General features: G+C 42.8%; 1 long non-coding RNA gene across 1 annotated transcript; it reads left to right on the forward strand.

Annotated features, from left to right (window-relative positions):
- Positions 1–777: 777 nt before the first annotated feature.
- LOC138068921 (uncharacterized) lies at positions 778–23,594 on the forward strand. Its single transcript, XR_011143783.1, has 7 exons — positions 778–861; positions 1,921–2,110; positions 4,998–5,185; positions 18,734–18,835; positions 20,928–21,050; positions 21,867–22,008; positions 23,065–23,594. It is a non-coding gene; the product is annotated as an uncharacterized lncRNA (long non-coding RNA).
- The last annotated feature ends 420 nt before the right edge of the window (positions 23,595–24,014 follow it).

Below are 24,014 nucleotides of genomic sequence, written 5' to 3' on the forward strand. Positions count from 1 at the left end.
AACATTTCGTTTCCAGACCATGTGGTAATGAGGTCTGCAGTGTATCTGCATGTTGCCTGAGGATGTGGGCCACAAACAGTATACGTGGCGCCTCCATGCTCCTCTCTCTCCAGTGTCTCATTTTGCATCATGGTGAATTTATTTTCATCACACTGAGGCACACTGTTGCTTGCAAAGCTCAAGTGAAGACTACATCTGTGCAGGGATGCAGCAGAGCCACGGCATGGCTCGACACTCCCTCTGTGCTGCCAAAGAAAGCCGGCGTGCTGTGGCATCACATCCACCCTGTATTAAGAGTATATGGTATGCAGTACGGGCTCTGCCCAGCACGCTGGCAAATTCTAAAATGTAACAGGGCTCTAGGGCAGGTTTTCTGTTTGTCCAAGGGCTACCAAGGTGTTTGGAAAACAACAGAAAGACCATCCCACACACTGTCACCATAGGATGGCTTTTGTTTACAACCAGATTAAAAATGAGGCTACATTTGAAATGTTCCTCTGTAATTTTTAGTGCTCTTCATTTTGTTTGCCTTCCTCAAGTGCATGTGAATGTGCTTATTCATATTTTGTTCTGTTTTCTTCCAGTTATTCTGCAGACTCTTCTGCTGTCTACCCCAGATTGACAGTGGTCTATGGAGTACAAGTTGAGAAACACTGGTTTTAAAGTGTGCTGCTTTACTAAAGGGATGACCAATAGAAAAGTGATATGCACCCAAGATTTGCAGTGATGTGATTTCTGTTCCTCTTCTCAGAACCAACTTCTGCTTTTCTCTCTAGCTCTCTGATGCAGTGAAGCCTGAGCCGCTCAAGCCACGAACAAATTCCTTTCTGAAATGGAGTCTGAGGAATCTTCCATATGCAGGTAAGAGATTTTTTTAGTGCAGTAGTTGCTCATTTACTGACCTTTGTCACAGGCAGTGCATGCTATAAACTATCTGACACAGACCAGAATCTTGATAACACCAAAAGATGGAGGTTTCTGGCTCATCTCTTCAGAAAAAAAAAAAAAAAAATTCTCCTGTATAGATAACTGGATAGTTAGGGATTCCTGATAGAGTAACAGAATAATCATGCCAAAAGATAAGTGATTATCCTCAAAGCCATGCACAGCCTGCAAGTTATCTTAAGTGCCTCAGAGGGAATAAATAAAGCATTGTTTGCCGCTACATTCATATCTCTGTATAGCTGTCACTGAATCTGAAGAGAGACATAATTAATGGGATAATTAATCAACCAGCTACTTTGTAGTGTTCCTAAGAGGGAATGAACATGTTTTTAGCTTCAAGACAACCAAGTTAAAATGATGCTTCTGTCAGAGCTATTTTGATTAGATTTGCAAAACTGCCCTAAATTTTCTCTCTCTCTTCTGATCCTGTATGTGAAGGAACAGGAGGAAGTCTGGGTGCTTTCTATGGTCTGATTCCTCTGCAGCAGTGTTCTAGGCCTAGCCCCATGTTTCTGAGGCTTAAACATGGAAAATAGCGCACTTAGCAAGTTTGCACCGGCAGCATGGGACTGAAAATGCCAGCTCTCCAATGCTTACAGATTGCTCAAGGCTTTCTTCATCTCTGGATGTCTGCAATTAATATTTCAGTGTTCTCTGCTACATTTTGGGAATTTGACAAGTTAAATAAATTACGTGGCGAATTAAAGGTTAAAAAAACGTGGCCTTCGTAAGTTATTTGTATACATATATTTTTTGCCTTCTGTTTTATGCATAGATTTGATAGGGAAGATGGTCCATAGTCCTCATGTATGTATGTGACGTACTTCCGCAGCAGCTTTGCTGTTTACTTGATACAGGGCCCATACCTTAGAGACCAGCAGGGGCAGCGGGCTGGCACCTCTGACCCTTGGTGAGGTGTTACCGAGTGAGCTAAGGTCACTCTGGAGGTTGTGTTTTGATCTTGTGTTCCTGTAGGTCAGCGCTGAGTGGAGGGGATTAAGGGATTGTCTTTAGCAATCTGTAAGAGGGGTCCGCTGCTGGCGATAGCCTTGAAAAGAATGTTTGTCATCTGCACGGCCTGGTGTGGGAAATTCGCAGGATCACTGCATCCAGCACTGCGATTGCCAGAGAGCTCTCTCTCAAGCCAGAAGGAGCCTCGGCCAGGGTATGTGTGTCTTATCTAGCTGTGACGTTTCTAGAGGAGATGATGTTTTATAGCATATTCGTTATATGAGATATCTAATTCATGGAGAACTGGCACATTTAATGTACCTTTTCAAATGATTTCTTAATTTGCAATTTAAAAAAAATTATGTTAAGCATTTTGTCCCAAGTCTTTTTCTCACTGTTTTTCTTGCCCACGTATAACTTCATGTATGGCTGGCTATCTGGACCACAGGACTTAAAGGAGCAGTGGCATGCTTCATAAATCGCAGTTTGTCCCAAAGCCTGCGTTAACTAGCCAGTCACCACAATTATGCACTCATAAGTCACTTCACTCAACCTTCTGGTATTAAAAAGTGATATGAAAGTGTGGTTTTGCCTTGAGGAAAATCAGTGCAGTGGAGAGAGAAGATTTTCCTGGGGCATGGCTCTGAGCCCTGCCTTGTTCACTTGACGCTGTCAGCTGGATGTGAAACCTCCCCTGTTCTTTTTCTTGCGTAAGTTCAGCCTGTCTAGTGCGGAGGATGCACCGACACAGCATGATGCAACCTAGCCAGAGGAAGGCTGCACTCCTCCGAGGGTATTAGCTGTGCTGAGAAGCAGGATGTGGTTCAGGACAATGCAAGTTTTCCCACTTCCAAGGTCTGAACTAGCTAGTGTTGTGATACAACACCGTATCATGCAGCCCATATCCAAAAAGTCACTATGGGTAGAAACATTTAACAATCCCCTAGCAGGGTTTTAAATATACACATTTTTGTACCTTCTACTTTAAATGTAATACCCTATATTCTACACAGACACCTCTAAGCCCGAATGTCCAAGTGCTTTCAGATCAGTAGCAAAATTCTCCATTGTGATCTCCTTTGCATTTCTTCTTCCTTCTGTTTGACTTAGCTGTCATGTCTCCCAGTAGCCCTACAGTGCTGCAATCAATGTCAAAGCAGAGAACTTTGCTTTTATTTCTCTGCAATATACTTATGTACCCTAAGAATAATAAAAAAAATCTGAATTAATTCTGCCTGCTAAATTCTGTGATTATTAACAAAAATACAGCATAAAAATCTCTAGATCCAAAAAGAGAATTTTGTCCTTGAACATGCTGATGAGGAAAAATGTTCTGATTAGCCCTTTGGTACATTTGCAGCCTCAAAATTCCACATCTTGTGTTGCTCAAGCCATCAGTTACTAAAAGCTGTTTGGCACAAAATCTCATTGGTATTTCAATAAATTAATTGTATCACCTGAAGACATAGTATCAGAACAGTCAAAAGGAAACATTTGTGTGTTTGGAAGACAATTTCCTACTGCCCTGTGAGTTTCCAAGTGGGAGGATCATTCCTGTCTTTTCATTGCTAATTGTGTTACAGAACTGGTTTCTTTCGGCAGGAACTTATCATGAGATAATCTAATTGTGAATAATTTTGTTTACCAGACAGTTTTTCTTTGAAAATAATCTAATTAAAGTCTCTCAAAAATTTATCACCTCAAATATTCCCTATTGTTGGTTCCCAGTGCTTCATTAATGCCTCTTTTATGGGTTTCTTTCTTATTCTTGATGATTGTTCCAGAAAAGTAATCTCAAATTATTTTCATCTGTCTTCCCATTGTGAAGGCCTGTCAGTTTAAAGATATAATTCTTTTATCCCTTCCTGATGCTTTCCAGAAAGTACTGTATGCACATGTTTTTGAAAGAATACCTGTATTCTGAAAATGTATTTGTAAGAACAAAGGCTGGTTGTGTTAAAAATGGTTAAGTTACTATTTTAAAATAAGCCTTTTGTCTGTATTTATTAGAGGCCAATGCTGTTGCCCATCACCACAGAATGTGAACATACTCCCTGTAAAATAGGTTAGCTGTTGCAGAGTATCTGATCTTCAGGGAGTGTGCTCTCTCCTCCCTTCCCATAATTATTAATGGGAAATATAATTCATATAATAAATTAGTAGCTTATGCAGTTAAAGAATTACAGGTTTGGGCTCATGGCTAATAAAAATATAGCATTGCATCAGTTGGGATGCCTTGGTCAAAGAATGCTGCTCCATAACTGTTCTCTCTTCAACATCCCGCACTAAATAAACTGCTACTCTTCAGTCTCTTACTGTAGAGAAGAGAGCCCTTACTCCCGTCATTTGTCGCATTAGTTCTAACGTTACAGGAGTAAAACTGTGAAGTATGGGATCAAGTCACTCTGCTTTGCGCTTGCATCTCAAGAGCGCGGATGGCCACCACCTCCACAGGCTGCCCTCCTTTTTTTTTTTCTTTCTCGCTCTCATTATTTCAAAATTAAGTCACATAAAACCGAGCCCCAAATATCTGTCTGCCGACCAGAGCTGTTAAATGCTAATGTGGAGAAATGAGCCCCGCCTGACTGGACTAATTAAGTTGGCCAAGGCACTTGGGAGTAGCTCAAAGCCTAGTCGCAGTGGGAAAGGGAGGGAATAATGCCAGTTTCTTATATATGTACATATTAAAGGAAAACAGCTGCTCCAAAATACCCTTGGTGAGCAGATGGCACCACAGGCAGGCTGCTAAGGGAGCAGTGTCTGGAGACTGGTAAAACTGGCTTTTTAAAAAGCAGTAACTTGAAGAACAGAAGGATTGGTTTTCCTCCCCCATTTATCATCAAAGTTGCTTTCAACAAACTTCTAACAAATGATACTTTTAGCTTTTGCAAGATTATTAAAGGGAATATCAGACCATCCTAGCAGGAGGGCCCTACACAAATTATGTCATGCTCAGGGGCAGATCTGGGTGCTAAAACCCTCTTGCATTTACAAGCAATTGAACGAGACTGCTTTGGCTCCAGAGTTTTTACTATTCTGCTGGTTTTGTGTGCTTTACTGATTATGCTCCATCACTTTTACTGTTTTTTCTGGTTTTATAGAAGCAAAGGCAGTAATAGCAGTGGTTGGAAAATGGAGCTGACAGCAAATGTGAAGCTCAAATTCTTCATGTTTTCCTTCCTGAGGGCTCGAAGATACTACAAGAGATGTTGGATGTGACATGAAACAGGGGTCTATTTACTACATTTTGCAAGAGCTGATAACTCCTGTCTTCTGGCTGAAGTCCAGCGTGAGTAACTATTTTCATACCTAAAATTCCTCTACCGTTTCAGCTCAACGTGTTCTTCACTTCCTGAGTTAAACTGTGCAGCCCAGGAATTGCTAAATGGCAAGTGCCAAGCCTTAGCTCTGTTTTGGATGAGCAAGGCTCCCTGGGAAAAAAGGAGAGAGGGAACGTTTGTTCCTATAAATTTAGTTCCTAGGGCTGTTCCCCACAGCTCTCTAAAGAGTCCAATACACATCTTCATTGCAATAAGAAAATGAGAGAATGGGAGAAAGAGCTGAATCCATTTGAGATTTACATGAGCAATTGTCACAAGGGCAGAAAGCTACTGGACATAGAGTCTCATCAGCGTTGTCCTAAGGTGGTTCTGTGCTGAGCTCCTCCTGCATGAGCTTTTTTTTTCCTCGGTGAGTCTTTCCACAGTAGAGATCCTCCTGGTGGCAAATCCCTTTTGCCTGGGAGACCACTTCTGAGTACAGCCATGTTTTCAAATCTCTTTGCAAGAGATTTCCAGTATTCTACTCTGTAGCTGCATTTACTTTGTATTATAACAATTAGGGCCCCATTGCACTAAACACTGAAAAAAATCACAGGAACAGATGGCTGCAGATGTTAAGAGCTTGTAACTGATATAGACAAAGGCACACAGAATGGGATGGAAAACAAGGCTGTGGAACAGCTACCTAAGACTGCGTAGTCAGGAAAAAAAAAAAAGAGGTTTCCCATCTTGCAAGTCAGAGGAAAATCCACAGGAGTCTGAAAACTTCCAGAATTATGTTTCTTTGTTTCCTGTGCTACAAACCTTAGCCTGACATACACAGTATTACTCCATCCTCCCTGACGTGCTATGGCCAGTAACCTTTGTCAGTTATTATCATTCAGAATTGGAATTCAGAGACACTTTTCTTCAGAAAAGCAAAAACAAACAAACAAAAGAATTAAATTTCCAGCTCAATTCGTGCCCAGAGCTGGGGAAGACCTTCTGCGATATTCTGTGCTAATACAGGCATCTCTCTTGAGATGTGTTCAAACTGAGGTTTCCAAAGGAGGCAGACATATCCGTTCCCTAGTAATTGCTGTGGAGCTGGTTTATCAAAACAGCATTATTAACTCCCTTCTACGTGTATTGTCAAGTGCATGCAAAGAAAAGGGGCTTCTCTTTTTTCTTTTTTTTTCTTTTCACTCCATCAAAAACAGGCACAAAGTAGAGGAGAATGTTTATTTCGCAGTATGACATGGTGTTAGTCTATATCTGGCTGAAGTCTTCACCTGACTGAGGAAACCATGAAGGCAAGGTAGGGAATGAATAGCACTTCCAGGAAAAGATGTTCCAGCAGCTGGATCACTTATTTGATATTTAGGACACCTGAGCATAGGTCCCTTCTGTCAGGAGACTGTCTACAGCAGGTAAGAGGCTTAGCCTCTGTGTGCCTCAGCGCTACGGTAAGGCTAAAAGCACTGCCTTGCTACAGCCTGCGGCAGTGCATACCAGCTGGCTGTGGCTTCTAGGGGATACTCCCTGAGTGGGAATCGTTGCAGCCCTGGTGCTTCACCTCCCTTGCTGAGGGTGTTGGACTGCAGTTCTGGGAAAGGCTATGCCACTTTATTCCACGCTTCACTCAATACATTCTTACTTCTTTGGTCAGAGGGTATAACAGAAGGAGAGAACCAGGCCTGTGCCAGGATCCTTTTTCAGAGGACTGGTGGAAGAGGTAGCAAGTATTTTGCACAGACTAGGGAGGTGTTTGGGTTTTTGGTTGCTATTCCTTCCCCTCCACAGAGAACACTGAAGATTATTTGCATGTGTGTGCACAGTGGGAGAAGATGCCCAGCTGAGATCCAAACACAAATGAAACAGAACTCGCAAAGTTCAAAGCTGACACAATGCAAGTTCTTGCTACTAGGAAAAAAATGTTGTTCTAGTTTTCCTTTAACTAAAAAGAAAATACATTCCCATCATCCATTTTAAAAGCGCATGCATTTAAATCAACGTGCTGATTTGGGGGTATGAAGAGAGGGGTATTCCAGTTCCTAAAGCCTGTTTTTAATTATCAGATGAATTCTGAGACAATCTCTGAACATTCAGCACTTGTGGTCAGCTTTCCCCACCCAAAAAAGCTAGTGGCTTTTGCAGACATTCCATAAACACAGGAAGCTTTGACTGTGTCTCTAACAGATAGGGAAACAGAAAAGCAAAATACCCAAAATGTGAAGGCAAAAGCTAGACTCAGGACTTCCCATGCCAGCTCATAGCAATGATTTATATCGTCCAGAAGTCTGTCTTTGATGGCCAGAGCCAGATGTTTCAAAGAGAATTGTGCAGATCTGTAGAATACAATTCAGACATAAGCTGCCTACGTGTTAGATATCTTTTTAATTATTGGCTTCCTCCCCTAAGCATGAGGCTTTATATTCTGTTTGAGCCTTTGGTTTGATTCTCTTGCTGGGGGGTAGAACAACATGGAGGGCTGCAAAAATGCCTTTTGCAAGATGCCTTTGGTGTTTTGGATTCCTGTTGATAACTATTTAGTCCTAATCTGCATTTACTGAAGTCCTAGCCTCAATGATACTTGGAGCAGTAAGTTTCATGGGCTAACCTTACTTTGTCCAAGTTTTCTTTTCACCCATTTTAAGACTTCTGTCTTCCAGCTCCCTATTGAATGTCTCACTTTGCTTTTAAACATGAGAGTAGCCAAAAAGAAATTCCTGACTGTCTTTTTTCTGCACCATTTATTATTTTTATACAGCCTAATTGTTGTTAGTGTCCTTCCTAAAATAAACATTTGTTCCTCTCAGCCATACTTTTTCCAGAGGGAAGACTTTCCTTTCCCTTACTAATCTCTTCTTCTCAGCTTTGCTTCTGCCCACTGGCTGACCAGGCCTGAAGCCACTAATACAGCTGAAGGTACTCCTCTCATTTTAAAATAGCGTTGTAATATTATAAATATTGTCTTTTCCACCTGAATGTTAACCTTTGCATCACACCATCCCAGTGAAGAGAGAAGAGTTTTTAACAGAACTGTCCACAGTTAGCCCACATCTTGCTCAGGAGCAGTTATAGTCAGTCATGGATAGCTGAAATTCAGAACGTTCTTTCCGAGGTACATTACCGCACTTTGAAAAGTGTTTGGGTATCATTTCTCCCTTAACAGTCAAAATAGAATTCAATGTCATCACTGTTAGCCTGTTTGTCAACAGAAACCCCTTTCCATAATTTCTTGTTCTGTAGAAAATTTCAAAGTAAAAAAAAAAACAAATTGGAACAAAAAATACAGATTGTGAAATCTCCAGGAGAGTGAGAAAAATCAATAGTAAGGAACTATCAAAATACCTATTTTTTGTAACGTTAGCTGACGTTTGAGCTTTCATGTTATAGTAAACTACTGATAATACTAAAATTACAATTGAAGAAAAAGAGGAAAACAGTTTTGCTGAAGCAAACGTTTTTGTTTATGTTTTTGTGGCAATATATTCCTGCAGACCATTCAGATTTCCACTGCGCTATCCTGTGGCAAACTGCTCTGTTGAAGGTCTCGGTTATAGCTCCACCATGGGAGAGGGCTGCTTAGTTTTGGTTTTGCTTTACACTAATGGCTGTATGTTAACCAAGACCAGTTAAAAATAGTTAATATTTTATTGTACTTCAGAATTAGCTAGTAAATAATTTAAGCTATTATGAAATTGAATATCTAACCCTTACTGCCTCATGACTGTTACTTACAGCTTGTATTCAGATAAAATTAAGATATTGTTATGGAAACTGGAAGTAGTTTAGTTCAATTTGGTCAAACTGTCCACTAAAATCCTAGCCAGTTTAAAATCTGCCTTCAGCGTATCCTTGCGCCCTCCAGCTCCTGCTCTCATATCAGCTCAGCCTGAAATCTGGAAATTCCTACCCCCGTGAGTAATGGGCAAGGAGGTGCTGCCTCCCCGCCAGCTCTGCATCCCCTTCTCCTTTGGGTCTCCTTTGAAACTAGTTAATAATAAAGAGCAAAAGACCCCTGGCCCTTTTCACTGTTTTATTATACTCACTTGCGTGATAGCTTTAACACTGTATGCTCATTTTCCTGTTTCCGGCCTTAAGGCAGATACAATATATGAGTAAAGAAATACCTTGTTTTACTAGCCGGTGTAGTTCCTCAGCAACATAGTAGATAAGTTACATATGTTAAAGCCGTTCTAGTGACATGCGCCAAAACCTCACGTAAAACGAACTCCAGATCAGCTCTTCTCTAGGGAATCGTCAGCAAGCTTGGATAAGTCCCTGCTGAAAATCGAATGTCATCTGTTCCCACCAGCTTAAGGCTAAAATTAACTTACGTGGGGTTTTTCAAATGGAACATTTGCAGTGTCCCCGAGTCCTTTCTTCTGCAGACCTGTTGTTTTCAGCAATATTCTTGGCTCACCCATGCACAGCAAGCTTCTATGGGAGATGTTAGTCAACATCTGTAAATGCGGGACACGAGGAGGTCGTGGGCAGAACTTCAAAGGCAGAAAGAGAGCAATGAGGTCCCTTTTCACAACAGCCAGCTCCCAGGGGAAAGAGATGTCTCTGTGCCATCAGTGTCCCTGAATCTGGAAGGGCCTCATTTTTTTAGTAAGTTGAGCGGCTGCAGGTCAGGGGAGCTCTGAGTGTGCAGGACTCCTTATTGACACCCTAACTCCTGACAAGGAGCTTGGGGGTCTAGGGCCAAAGGTGACCCATTTTGGTGTTCAGACAGATATCGGATGCTTTTCTTGAAAATGAATGGAGTGGGTATTTATTTCATCTTAAAGTTCAGCATGATAATTAGGCATAGATGATTAAATACACAATTTTAGCAACTTTGTGGAAGGAATGACCCAGTATGAATAACTGTTACAGCTGTCAACATTTCTATGCTGTTTTTAGGGGATTAATATACCACCACAAAAAATTGTTCCAGGCAGAAACTTGGCATTAAAAGATGCAGTCCAGGAGTGATTTTTTTTTCCCCTCAAATCTGAATTTAATCCATTTGTCTGTTTTTAAGTATGAAGAACCTGTGCTTTTGAAGGTGGAGATTCCTTACATAGTTCTGGTTTCAGAGTAAATATTTAGAGAACTGATGGGGGTTAAAAACCTCTGCCTCCTCCCTTTGCCTCCATTCTGCCTCTTTCAGGAAACCTGGATCTTGCTACGTTTTTACACTTTATCACAGCCTAAGATAGGGATAGCTGAAAGGGTAGTTGTAGATTTATTCTTCCATGTTTTCCTCTTTCATTAGGTTAGGCATTTGCAAAGCCCCTGAATATGCCCATTGACTTTTGATAGCGGTTGGGAGTTTCTTTGGGAACTCTGAAAAATTACATCTGTGTTAGACGTTCTGTCCACAGAGAGTGATTTCTCTGCCCACATGTAATATCAATTTCAGCACTCTAAGATGTCCTGAAAGTAGTCATCTTTCCCCAGTCATTGTAACTCTCTTCCGAAAGATAAGTTTTCAGCAATTTCTGGAGTAAACAGCCTATTGTGAAGACAGTAGCAGCAGCAATTATTCTAGTCTCAGTGCCTTTGCTGTCATGCTTCTAATGCCAAATTTCTGCCAAACCAGGGAAGGAAAATTTAGCTCCTCCATGGCCAATTCCTCATGACTTGAACAACTCAGAATTATCAGGGAATGCAAAAAAGGAGGAGAGAGAACATTTCTCTCTCTAAATTAAGAGCATATCTTCTAAATTAAGAAATTTTCAAGATATAAGAAAAAGATCTGTAGAAAATGCAGCAGCTGAGACTCCCAGTCCTGAATGAAGGGTTCACTCAAGATTTTGTGAGCTGCGACCCTCTGTGCTGGCAGGGAAAGTCGCTCACGTTTTATCTTCAGTGTTTAGCTTTGCTTTAAAAATAAGCAGTGTAGGTTCTACACTGGATTCCAGGACTGAATAACTCCGTAAACTCTGAGATTTTTTTATAAGTTCAAATGCAAAATGTTCCATGAGGTAACAAAGAATCCACTATTCTGGGCCCGAGTTTTGTTTCGTACGCTGTCTGTGAGCTTACAGTATTACTTCTGCTCTAAGGGCACCTGAGGTGCGAAACGGGGTGCTGTTGCCTTCCGATCTGAGAAAACAAAGGCACTGAGAGATGAGTGCTCATATTTGAATCAAAAAAGAGAAGGAGTAACAGCGTAACCCCTGTTTTACTGAGGCCCAAGTGGGCAGGATTACTTTGTCTGAGACTGCCCAGACTGTCCATGGCAAAGCTGAGACCAGAGCCTGGCCTGGTAGTCTAATGCCTTAGCAGTCAAAGCCTGTGTTACTGATCAGAGCAGTAAAATTATTTATTGTTCTACAGCTATTGAACAGTCAGTTAAAATGATGTTTGAGTTGTGCTTTAGGAGGCCTTTTTAAAGACCTGATGAGTTTGCTCAGGAACCGTAACTGCTTCATGGGCTGAGTTAGGGTTGAGATGCCCTTCTGCCTCAGCAGGCGCGCTGCGTTTGCAGGTGGCAGTCACACGCGCCTTACAAAGCCCCTCTGTGTTCTGCTTTGTCCAGCCAGGACGACCGAGGGAGGACATTTCAGGTTACACATCGCATCTGCTCAGCCTTGCAAGGGTTTGGGCAAATAGGGTTGATTTATTAAAACCTGTAAATGCTATGCAGCCCCTCCAGAGAGCGACACTGCGTGTCAGGTGTGTGCTATGCCACAAGGACCACACCGACTTCAGCTACAGGTGCCACAGGCATGAGCCGACACTCTGGCACAAGGTGTGAAACCCCAGAGAAGGCAGCTCTTGAGCGAGCAGGTACACTGGTTAGTGGAGTGGGGGGCAGAGAAACGCAAGCTAGGGAGACCCTGCCAGCTCCGGAGACGTGAGCAGCACGGCTGTGTGAGCAAGCTCTCTCAGTGGCGTTCATTAGCCTCGTTACAGCAGAGGCACTAATATGCAGCTATGCTATCCCAGGGGGATAAACCCTACCGATTGTTTTTAATTTTGTGCTGGGTTACTTTTTGCAGATGTCGTGAGCTAGATCAGCTCCCTGAGGGTCAGGCAAGCATTAGGTGTGATGCAAGGGAAGGAAGAAGCCCCTGCAGCCTGGCTCGGGCCTGCCTCTTCCCATGGCAGGGAGCTGTGAGAGGAGCTCGCGATCTCACTCGCCCTCAGTAACGCATCAGATTCTGGAGACCTTGCAAACGCTTTTTTACTTAGTTAGTTTTCAAAAGCAGGCTCACTTCTAGCACTTTTCTCATCTTGCTTTGTACTTTTCAAGCAGTTGGGAAGACTTTGCCATGCAGGTGCCTGTGAGTTTCAGTTTCTGGTTTGCATGATGCTTTGCATGGTGGTGCGTGTTTACACTGGCACTCTGTGGTGGGAATGTGTCATGGGTTCAGGAAGGGCATAGTGTCCACAGATGGCATTTATGGCCTGAGAGCAAGGCAAGGCGAAGGGAAGCTACACCAGCATGCCAGATGAGGGTCTTTAAGACGGGGAAGTATTTTAAATGAGATTTACAGTTTTGTAGACTGAAGATACTCGACTATAATTTTAACACTGAGGACTGGACCCAGATGTTAGCGACAGTTACAAGGAGATTCTCTCAAGATGAATGTGCCTTGTCCTCCTTCCCCTTGGGCAATCAGGCTAGCCTAATAAGAAGATGCTTTCTTATGTAGCAAACTCTTGCCCAGTAATCTGCTGAATTTAATCCCTTACAGGGAAGGCGTGCATTCCAGATTTGTTTTTCTCTGTCGCTTCCCAGGCAAAAAGTTGTTTTGGCAAACTAGGAAGTTACACTGGCATGGGCACCCGGGTAAAAGAAACATGAGTTAGGAGTGGTAGTGGGTGAAGGCACCTGAATCAGATTTGCTTGCAATTTCCTACAGGCCAACATAGGCAACCTGCAGTTCAAGTGTAACGTCTTTGTTGGGGCTGCAGCCCTGCTAATATGGGGATCATAGAGTAATCTGAATCCACGGCTGTGGGAGGAAACAAGGTGCTTTAACAAGCATGGGTCTCTTAGGATCCAGGTGTCTGCCCAACTCTGTCTGTAGTGCGATGCTGTTATCATCTGCTATTAATGGACTACTGCCCAAGCTCCTCTTCAGTTTAACTCTCTGAGGTATGTAAAGAATCTGTGTCTCATCCGCAGGAAGATTTTGAAGTATAGCTTGTAGGGTTAGGAGAGCCAGCTACCTCCATGTGGACCCTTTTACCCATTGTAGTACCTTTCAATAGAAATGTTCCTGAGGCCGCTGTAGGGGTATTTTGAATTCCTGCATGACCTTAAATTAAGAGCAACTAATAGCAGTACTGGACAGGGTCCATTTAGTTCTGTTTCCTGTATCCAGAGGTACTCAGTAGCAAATTCTTAAGAGAGAAGTTTAAAAAAACAGAACTAACGGATGATCCTCTCCTAAGTGCATCTCCTCCTTCCAGCAACTGGTAGGTTTGGGAGTTGTTGAACCAATATTTGAATCCAGACAATCACATTTACCAACCTTCAGTAGGCTAATAATCTAGTAGTTGCGTAATATTGGGGTTTTTTTTAATCTGTTTATCCTGTTGGCCCTCACAACATCCTGTGGTGATGAGTTCCATAGTTTAATTGTGTGTTGTATGAAAAAGCACTTCTTTTTGTTTTAAGGCTGCTAATTCCAGTTGGGTGGTCCCAAGAAGAATTATGAATAACTGTTTCCTTTTCCTTGATAGTGTATTTGCATTAAAGCACGTGCTTAAAGTTCAGCAAGCTCTGAAATACTTTACTGAATTGGATCCTCAGGGTTTTAATTGTCACCAGCTCTAATCTCTTGAAGACATGACTCTCTTGAAGGAACTGGTATGATTCCATAGTGGGTTTCTAGTTTCAGTGATTTTAATGGTACCTCATGTTGATGTTTGCGTTTTGTTCATAAAATTTTCTCCTGTAACTCCCTCTTCCCTGACACTGATGCGCTGTATAGACTGCTAGAAATAAATGTGATATATTCTTGATAACAAACAGTGTAGTGGAAGATGGCTGTAATAATAGTTTGTGTACAGCTCTCATAGCGCTTCACAAATAACAACGTTCTTACCAGCCTCTCACACTTTTTTCATGCCGCACAGGCTCAGAAGCAGAGGCACGGAGAGGGTGAGTGACATGGCAAAGGCACCAACTGAGAATTAGTGACAAGCTCCCGCTTAGAACAGAGTTCCTTCCTTCCGGTCCTTGCAACATGTTATATGAGCTTTTATAAAACTTCACTTTTAATTAAGGAAATTATATAATATTTTTTAATCCAGTCCATCAAAACACTTACATTTGCCTTAAATTAAAACAAATGCTGTAAACGAAGCACAGGATTCAAAGCCCTGATGGAGCTGGGTGTTGTCATTTATGAATAAATTGCTTAAACATTTATTTAGGAAAAGAAATGCTTCTTTTTGCTCCAACCATTTTGTAAGAATGCTAGAGAGCTTTAAGTGGTTTAAGGTCTTCACTTTTTGAAAACCAGTTGTTAAGCAAAATAAACTGCTTGCAGAAAGGAGTCAAATTTAAAGTCATGCAAAGTTCAAAAAAGAGAAAAAGAATTTTAAAGAGCTTGTTTTCACCATGCTCCGACCCTAATACTGTGAATTAATTCACCTCAGATTGGAGGCAGAAGGATCCCATTGTTTTCATTTTTAAATATATTTTTCATTCAACTGGAATACCCTAAACATAACACTTCAGAACAAATTATCTTTTATTATTTATTTATATTTTAAAAAATGTGGTTTGGAAGTATGTTATCTTTCCTGTCTGTAGAGCACTCAACAGCCAGAACTAGATATTTTTTCCATCCATCCGTGCTGAGGTTGAATTTTGCAGAACAGAGGAGGTCCTCGCAGCTTTCCCTGTTTGACTGCAGAAAACCAAGGCCTGGCCTACGCTGCAGAAAGCAGCCCCATATTAGAGACCCCAAATTTAGCTCCGTGCAAGCTGCTGAATCTACGCTGGGTGCCACAGTTATCATGCGGAGACACTGAGCAGCACTTGGGTCCTGGAAGCGCTGCAAGTGCTAATTAGCCCATATACCTTTGTGTATTAATGCAAGTAAACGGCTCGCGGTTCTGACACCGACTTGTTTAGCACTTGCTTGGGGATTTTTACAAGGTGCTCGTTATGTGATATACATACATGCCCGAAGGAGGTGTAAAATGAACCTGGTAATAAGCGATGTTGTGGCAAGGAAAAAAATATACAATAAGAAACACGAAAAAGTTTTTTAAAGATATCATTGCTTTAAATAGAGAAAATACATTTATACCCTGGGGTATTGTAGAAACAGGCACCTATATTTTACTTTACAGCAAAGTAATACAGAAAGTCCTTAGTGCAAACAAGAAGGGCTCATGTGTGACGTGTACGAGGTACCTTTCTCCTTTTGAGGCATTTTGGAGAGTAACACAGTGAAATTCAGGCTTTGGCTTTGTTTCCACAAGGAAAATAATGTGTGAAAAACTTACAATTTGGGCACAAATGCAAAGCGTGTTGCTCTTCTAACATAAGTTAGCTGCTCGGCATAAACCCCAATTACTGCCACACGATTTATTTCAATTAACCAACAGATGTTAATCTGTTGTTCGCTCAAATGTAAGTAAGTATGTTAGTAAAATGTTAAAACCACGCTTTTTTCCTAGTACAGACTTGGCATCAGCGTGCACTTGTTACAGATCTACCGACGGTTACTCGTTTTACTAATAACACAGAAGCAGATGAGCAAACACTGGCCAAGCCTTGTCTTGAAAACCGTTCAGGTTATCAGGGGCAAGAGTGAAAACTAAAAGCTGCCTCAGCAAAAGCCGAGTTGGCAGCTTGTCAGGAGCCCCCAAACTGCCTCCATTTTACACAATGTAGACTTGTAGCAGTTGTCATTTTTCAGCAAGGTCTTTAGAGGGAATAGCTGCTGACACGCAGAACGGCATCCTGTCGGCAATGAGACGAGGCAAACTGTGCAGGCCTGCTCCTGTCCGCAGCCTGGATGGACAAGTCCAGGTTACCCACGTCTCGCGCTCGGCAGTTGTGTATTTGTGAAGCCACCCTAAAGCAGAAGAGCTGGGGGCAGCCTTCAGCTCCGTCAGGATTTGGGTTTGATACGCTGGTGTCTGCAGTTAGACAGTTAGATAGAAATTATCCTCCTCCCTCATACACAACCCAAGTGAAATTGTAATCAACAAAGTAAAACTTGAGCGAGAAGGCCGCTGGGGAGTTCTGGCTCTGGTTAAGCTCGCGGCTGGCTGTGCTGAAAACGTGTGCAGCTGATTCTGTGCAAAATGGTAACTTCAGCCACGAACTTTCAAGAGTCGCTCTGGCAGAGGGCTACAGTGAAAGTCCAATTGTTTGCTCGGCTTATTGTCCCTGTAGGCCAATGAATGCTAAAATAGCTTCTAATGAAACTTTAGCTTCTGGCTGGCTCCTAGCCTATTATCCAGCCGTAACAGCTATGCCATTGCAGTGCCAGTTTTCAATTCTACTTGATTAACAATTCATGCAGACTATGGGATGATTGAGATGGATGTTAAGCATGTTGATATGCGGAGGATTAGCTCTTCAAACGTCCTCACTGTTGGCACCTGCGAGCTGCTATTTTGATAACCATTGTTACAGTACCAGTGATTAGCTGGGATATGCATGACACGAGGCTCTGGACAGATTTTAAAACAATGTGTAGTTCAGTTAAGTTGATCTGGAAATTTGAAATATGGAGGCCATTTTACCTTCGGAAGGAAAAAGGGCTGTGCGCTCTAAACACCGGGTAATGCTCTTGCTGCTTGAATCTGCAGTCTACATGCTGAGGTAGACATGTCGTGATATACTGAATTAACTGTTGCAATACCTTTGCAAACGACCTGCAGATGATCCTCCCTCTGCTGTCACTCAAGGGCTGCTGTACAGCATCCCCATGGCAGTCTGGTGTCTAGCTCCCTTGGGTAGTTTTCCCAAGTAAATGGAAAGCTATTCCATTCGGCATCAGCATATCTGAGGCGGTTTGCACTGACTCAAAAAAAGGTCATCTTTCTCCAATGAACAATGGTATTCCTGATGGAAATTTGATAGCCTGGTGTTTCAGCTCTTCCCTTTGCATCTGGTAATTGGCCTCTAACATTGGGCCATAGAAGCATGTCCTCGGAGGTCTGCGACATGACACGTCTAATCAAGATTAATCCCAAGACAATGAGCTGGGACTTTTTTTTCCCCCTATTTCACTGTAAGGAAAGATTAAAAAAAAAAAAAAAGTGTAAATATAAACTCTGCAGACCTAAGCTGAGTCCATGAACTCTGCCCAAAGAGCTTTCTATAGCAAAAATAGCATGAAGACTAATGGGAACATTGAGTACATTCTTTAACTGGATAAGCATTAACTGCTAAGAAATTGGTGAAAGTTTTCAGAAATACAAAGAAAAAGGATAAAGAACTAATGAGAGGATAGATTAATATGTATTTGTTTTTCCAGTGGACTAGATTTATTGTGTTTGCTATTGCTGAATCTCATCTGTCATGTTTAAATAATAACATGTCAAGTTGCCAGCTCAAAGATCTCAGCGATATGAACTGCATGTTTGTTACCAGGGAGGATGGGAAAGAGCAAGCTAAGACTGGGGGATACATGCAGAGAGATGTTGGAAGGATGTCTGTAATCACACTGTACCTAGGCTCACACAATTTTGCGAACTGAGACTAAACACTTTCACAGTTCTTTTGCTGTGGCAGCAAGTTTCAGGCTATACAAATACAAGGCTTGAAGTGAAGGGGATAAAATATTATTCGTTCTGCTACATGACAAAGGATTGCTTATAAAATAATGCTGAATGCCTCTTTCTTCACTTTCTCTCCTCCTTGAAGAAAACTCCAAACAGATTAGGAAAAAAACTGCTCAGTTTCAATAGAGAATTTTCCTTTGGCTGGATTACAATGCGGCCACTAGTTTAAGGATTAAAATGCATGAAGCAACAGGATGAGAGTAGGGATGAGAAACTAGATCTAAGGCCTTGATACCATTTGGCCCCTGCTAGTATTGGCTGAAAGCTGCGGTTAAAATTAGCCAATTGCCATCTGGTTCTAAGTAGGCACAAGACCGCATCACAAAAATCACTACCTTTGGCATTCACTGGCATTGCCAAATGTCAACAAGGAGGCCAAGGGCCGAACAACCATTTTGCTTGTTTGCCCCCAAAAATGTCCTGGCATAGGTCTTGACTGGGAATAAATGTGATTTTTTTTTTCGGTGCATTATTGTATGGTAGTAAGTAAACTTTGGCCAGACCTGGTAGGTTAGCTGCTGCCAAAATTTACGCTTGCTGAAGCACAGACAGCTAAATTCTCAGGATCTTCCCACCAGAAAGGTGAACATTCAGATCAGATTATAGGGATGAGTATTCAGTAAGAAAGTTGACTGTCTTTCAGAAATAATCTATCTACCTTGCAGGCCCATATAATGTATTTTGACAGTAGAATTACTCACGTATTTTCTTGAGCTGTATACACTCAGTGTGATGGAAATGGAATAATTGCTGAAGACTAAACATTACGATAGCCCTATTTACTCTCAGAAAATGTTTTTTTTTCCCAGAGCCACGTTCACACAGCCTAAATCCCCTGTGCTGGTGTTTCCTCTTGGCTAGGCACCTCTGAAGATTTCTGCCTAGTTTCCTAGGTCATCAGGCATAAGCAGGTAGGTCGAATTTAGGTGAACGTGGGCGTATTTTCCTACAGCCTGTCCAAATTCAAACTGAAGCCTTGATGTGTGACAACTGAGCGCTTCCACAAAACAAAAACTCATTCCTAGCAGGAGAGGAGCGTGCACATGTACAGCCCAAAAACTTCTGCTGATTCACCTCCTGGAGCTGCTTTTTCTTTTCCAGCTTTCTGTGTGGCAGGAGTGCGACTGCTGTACGTTCCCCGCTGTGAACTCTGCCAAACCGTTTCAGGGCATTCCTAAAAAACACTTTCAGTTTTGCCAGTTGTAGCCCAGAGGAGAGGAATAGCTGTCTGCCCTGATATGTCTCTACAGCATCTCTCTCCGTACTGTGGTAAGAGGGCCTTGGAAATATCCTCAGGTTTCTTGGCTGCTTTTCATTCCTGCTCTATTCCACTATTTACTGTCATCATGTTGCTGTACCAGTAAGATTAGTACCATAAATCTGTTAAGGATTTCATAATGGTAGCTGTTCTTTGTTCTGCCAAAAAAAAAAAAAATCCCCTACAAAATTGCAAAACTATACTGCAGTACAGCTGGTAATCATGTAGACGCAGCAGTAGATGTTATGATGATAGTGTATTTATCTATATATAGCTCAAAGCATTGTCAAATGAGCCGTTTAATGAGGATGGAATCAGGTCTTTTGGAGGCATAGTCTTTCTTACCGTCCAAAACGGTGGGCATTTCTGCAACTTTTTTCTCACATTCATCAGGATGCTGGGTCTGGTATCAGTTGCTGTAGTGTAAATCAGGAGGAAATCCACTGAATCTAGTGCCATTTCTGTACCAGTGTAAGATTATGATTGGGACTTTTCACCAGGAGAGAGTCATTTCCTTTCAGCTTTGTTCATTCACAGTTCTTTTCAGTCTCATGTTAGATTTTAGTCTCTTCTTTTTTTTTCCACATTACATTTTACTTGCCCTTTACTGCTACTTGTCCTCTTCAGCTTTCTTTTCTCTTCCACGGTAAGAGGCTTTAAAGTGAGGTGGATTGGGTGTCTCTTTGAAATTTTTTTTTTTTTAAACACCAGATTTACTGTAGTCAAATGCAAGTAAGCGACTTCAACAGAGGTTTCACTGAGTGGAATATAAATCCACCATGATATACCAGCAATTGGTTTTAAATGATCTGTTTATCTTTTTTGGCCTAAAACTTTCTAAAACTATAAAAAGAAAGATGGGGGAAAACATGTTACCAAAGGTGGTCTTTTTTTGCCTCTCCATTACTTGGTTCTTGTTTATTTTTTCAGAGAATGAAATTGGGATTTCATAACTACCAGCTAAATGAAACCTCTTGGTTTAAAAAGGAAACGCAGTGCAAAACCTTGGGAGATGTAATTCTGCTCAGCTGAAAAGCAATGAATAACAGTAGTATAATAAGGATGAAAAGAGTCTTACAAAAAAGACCTTCCCAGAGATATTTTAAGACCTGAGGTCATGCATTAGGTCATGAGCTCCTTAGCATTTGGTGTGGTATCTGAGTAGACCCTTGGGTTATAGATCAGGGCAGGTGCAGAAGACTGTCCTATAAATACTTTTACCCTTAAGGAGCTCACAGCCTGCAGAGAGTTGCCTTCTTGAGTGACAAATTGGAAAGAAACATGTTACTTCTGAAGGGGAAGATAATAATTTTAGAAGAACTTAGGGGTTTATTTTCCAACATGTAATCGCCCAGTTTTTAAATTTAAAAGTTGAGATGTTCTTCATGGTTACCTTAAAAATGTTAACAGAAAATCTTTTACGGGGTATAGCATGTATTTATTAAGCGTGACTGGCATGTTCAAGGGTATTTCTGTACTCAATCGCTGCCTATTGGGCTGCGCAGAGAACTGACCGTCAGGATTGTGACCTTCTATTTTAAGCTGTGCCGTTGCCTTATGGCTTGAGTGTATATGACCAGTGCCCTCGGGGGAGTTTTGCCGTTTAGACACATCTCCTAGAAATACAGTCCATGGGCTCACTTAATGCGAGGCCCTCTGAGACCCTTGCAGGATAAAATACGCTACACTGCAATGGTAAAAGCTGCCTAATTTCATCAGTACCTATTGTTTTATTTGTTTTCCAGGTGAATACAGATGTTTTCAGTCTCCGATTTCTCCATGTTTTGCCACACTTCTGCTGCTCCTTTTGTCCAAAATAAACCTTCCAGCTTTACAAGGGCTGCAGACGTCTCGGAGACCTTTGTGAAGTGAGTCTGTAATTTTATTTACATTTGCCTCCTTATGAGTGAACACTCCATTTCTTCACAAATGAAGCATACAGGCCTGTGAGCTCACTCTGACTGACCTGATTTCAATCCTTAATCATCTTTTAAGAGGACTGTTTTCAGAGAACTGGCAGAACCAGTTAGTATGAAGTTAGGTGTCATTTCCTGCATATTCCATTAAAAAGAAAAAAAAAGGCAATTCCAGCCCTGCTATGTTTGAAGTCTTTCCCAATTACCACCTCCGCCTGCCCTGTTGGCTGTTCTCAGAATTAGCAGTGAGAACAGCCTCTGACCAGTCCGACCCGTCCACAAGAGCAGGTCCTCCTCAAGGCAAGTTCTGCCTGTGCCCGTGCCTGTGCCTGTGCCTGTGAATACATGGCATGACAGAAGCTTCATGATACCAACAGGTTCCAGCCCATCCTGGGAAACAATACCATATGGTCATTAACCCCCAAGTGCCACATCATCTCCTCACAGGTGGAATAAGGAAGTTCAAAAAAATACATACTTCTCTGGTTCTTTTTGTTGGCTGGCTGGATTTTTAAAGAGCCCGATTAAATTAACAGAATTCAAAATGAGTGCAGTAGGTATTTCTTTTTAGTATTAACCTCTGTTACAGTTTCCCCAGAAGCAAATACAACTGCTGTTAGGGAGTTCCTGCACCCATTGCCAATGAGAGAGTTGAGACACCCGCTGTGATGGGAAAAAAAACAACAAAAAAAAAAACCCAGAAGTACTATTGCAGAATCGGTATTATCTCAAATAATCAAAGTTTGTGCTGCCTTCTTTTCTTTTCAGTATACAAAATTAATTTGTAAACAGTCTTTCTTCGAGTATCTATTAAAGAGGGAGAGACTACACAAGCTACTTGATTTCCAAGCCTGTCTTTCTTAGCCAGCTGGAACAGAACTTTCCATGCAGCTGGAGCTGTTAGTGAAAGGTAAGATGAACATGTTAACGCGTGTTTGTACTTTACGTATTGTCTCTAACAGAAAGAAACTACTTAAATCACCACTGGACAACCCCCACGGATGCAGGGTTGTCTTGATACAAACAAAGTGTATTAATTAGACATTTTCATGCAAATGGAACCTCGAGATCTTATTTTTCTGTGGGGGTGATGGCATCCTCCAGGTATTTTTTTAAACTTTGAGTTCCTTTCCTTCCCACATACCTCATACTTTCTCATGTGTCCCAGAGGTTCCCTGTCATTCTTTAGAAAAATGGAGCTGCACAGGAATTCTTTTAAGAGCCTATCAGCACCACTCCCAAATTAGGCAGACAGGATATTGTTTGTTTAATTTCGCAAGACATTTGCTTTACCCAAAGGCAAAAGCACTACCTCACAGAATTCCCAGCCATGAGGCTCTGTGCTTTTAAAGGACTTTTTTTTTTTTTTTGTGGCAGAGGAGTAAGTTATCCTAACCAAGGAACAAAACATATTGATGCACTTCACAATGCAGTCACGTTGTGGAATAAAATATAATTAGATGTCTTTTAAATACTTTACTATACTCGCTTAAGAAAGGCCCTAATCTGCTCTAATTGGCTTCACAGTAAAAGCGAAATAACTGCAAAGGGAAAAATTGGCTGCAAATAAATCTACAGACTTTTGCCATTGTCTGATGTTTTTAAGCAGTCCATGCCAGTGCATTGCTGTTTATATTTTGATGGGTTTAAGTAGTATTTCCTTAGGACTTGATAGATATGGATTAATGAACATTGTCTGTATAGCAGAGAAAGAATTTCACTCTCTAGAAATAAATTACCTACTACTTTTTAATTGCTGTTCTCATAGGAGTTTGGATATTAAGGATATTTGGATAGATGCAGTGAGAAATCATCTTTTCTTTAGCTAGGCATCAGGAAAGCTTCTGCTCTGCCAATGGTAGTACACATGCTCTAGTAGCAAAATACCGGAATGCCAGCGCCTAGCTGTGACCCTCTGTGAACTCGGTGTGGTTCACAGCTGAATTCACATTCTGGCCTTTCTCAGGAGCGGAGCGGGACGCGGAGCGCCCTGCACGCCTCCGCGTCGCCCTGCCCTCGCCGTCGCGGGGCAGCTCGCCCCAGGGCTGCGGAGCCTCGCAAGTCAGCCCCGATCACCGGTGGTTATTCCGCTCGTTCTCCACGCGCTTGCTGCTCGAAACACCACGGTACGAAACACTCGTGTGCTTCGGTTTGTGGGCGGAACGCAGCAGCCCGGGGGCCGCAGCGCGTTCCCTCCTGCTGCCACCCAACCTCGGTTCAGCTGATCCGCTGACAGCAGCGGGGAGGAATTTCTGCCGCGAGCGCTGAGCGCGGACCAGGAGGCCGCTCAGCTCTTTGTGCACGCCCGGCCCGGCCCGGCCCGTCCCGTCCCGGCGCCGGGCCGCCTCTTGCCCGCGCGCTAAGGGGACGCGGCGGACCCGCCGCAAGCCGCAGCAGCTCTCCGCTTCCTTGTATGCTACTGCCCGAGCCGCTCTGCTGCCTCGGTCTCGCTGCCAGCCCCGTCCCACCGTCCCGGGGCCGCCCCGCCGCCTTTGCTGCCTTCCCTGCCCTGCGCAGCGCTAGCGGCCCGCGGGAGCGCGGCGCCGGCAGGCGCTCAGAGCCGCGGCCCCCGCGCTGCACAAGGGGGGCGCGGAGGGCGCGCAGCCCCGCGTCCCGCCCCGGCTCCCTCCCGCTCGCTGCGGAGGGCTTGCTGCACCCCCCCCTTTTTTTTTTTTTTTTTTGCCAGTTCTCTCTCTCGCTTTCTCTTTTCCCAGGAGCAGCAGCGAAACGTCCCGTCCTGCCTATTTAGAAGCGGGAAGAAATGGCTCGCCCGCCTCACCTCGCCCATCGCGGCCCAAATATAGTCATATGCGCGGTCAAATGGCAGGCGGCGGCGAATGGGAGCGGCGCGCCTGCCCAAAAAGCCGGGGGGAGGGAGAGAGGGAGAGGGGCAGGGACGCCCGGAGGAGGGAGGAC

Source organism: Struthio camelus, chromosome 12 (genome assembly GCF_040807025.1).
Source record: "Struthio camelus isolate bStrCam1 chromosome 12, bStrCam1.hap1, whole genome shotgun sequence".
Lineage (NCBI taxonomy): Eukaryota > Metazoa > Chordata > Aves > Struthioniformes > Struthionidae > Struthio > Struthio camelus.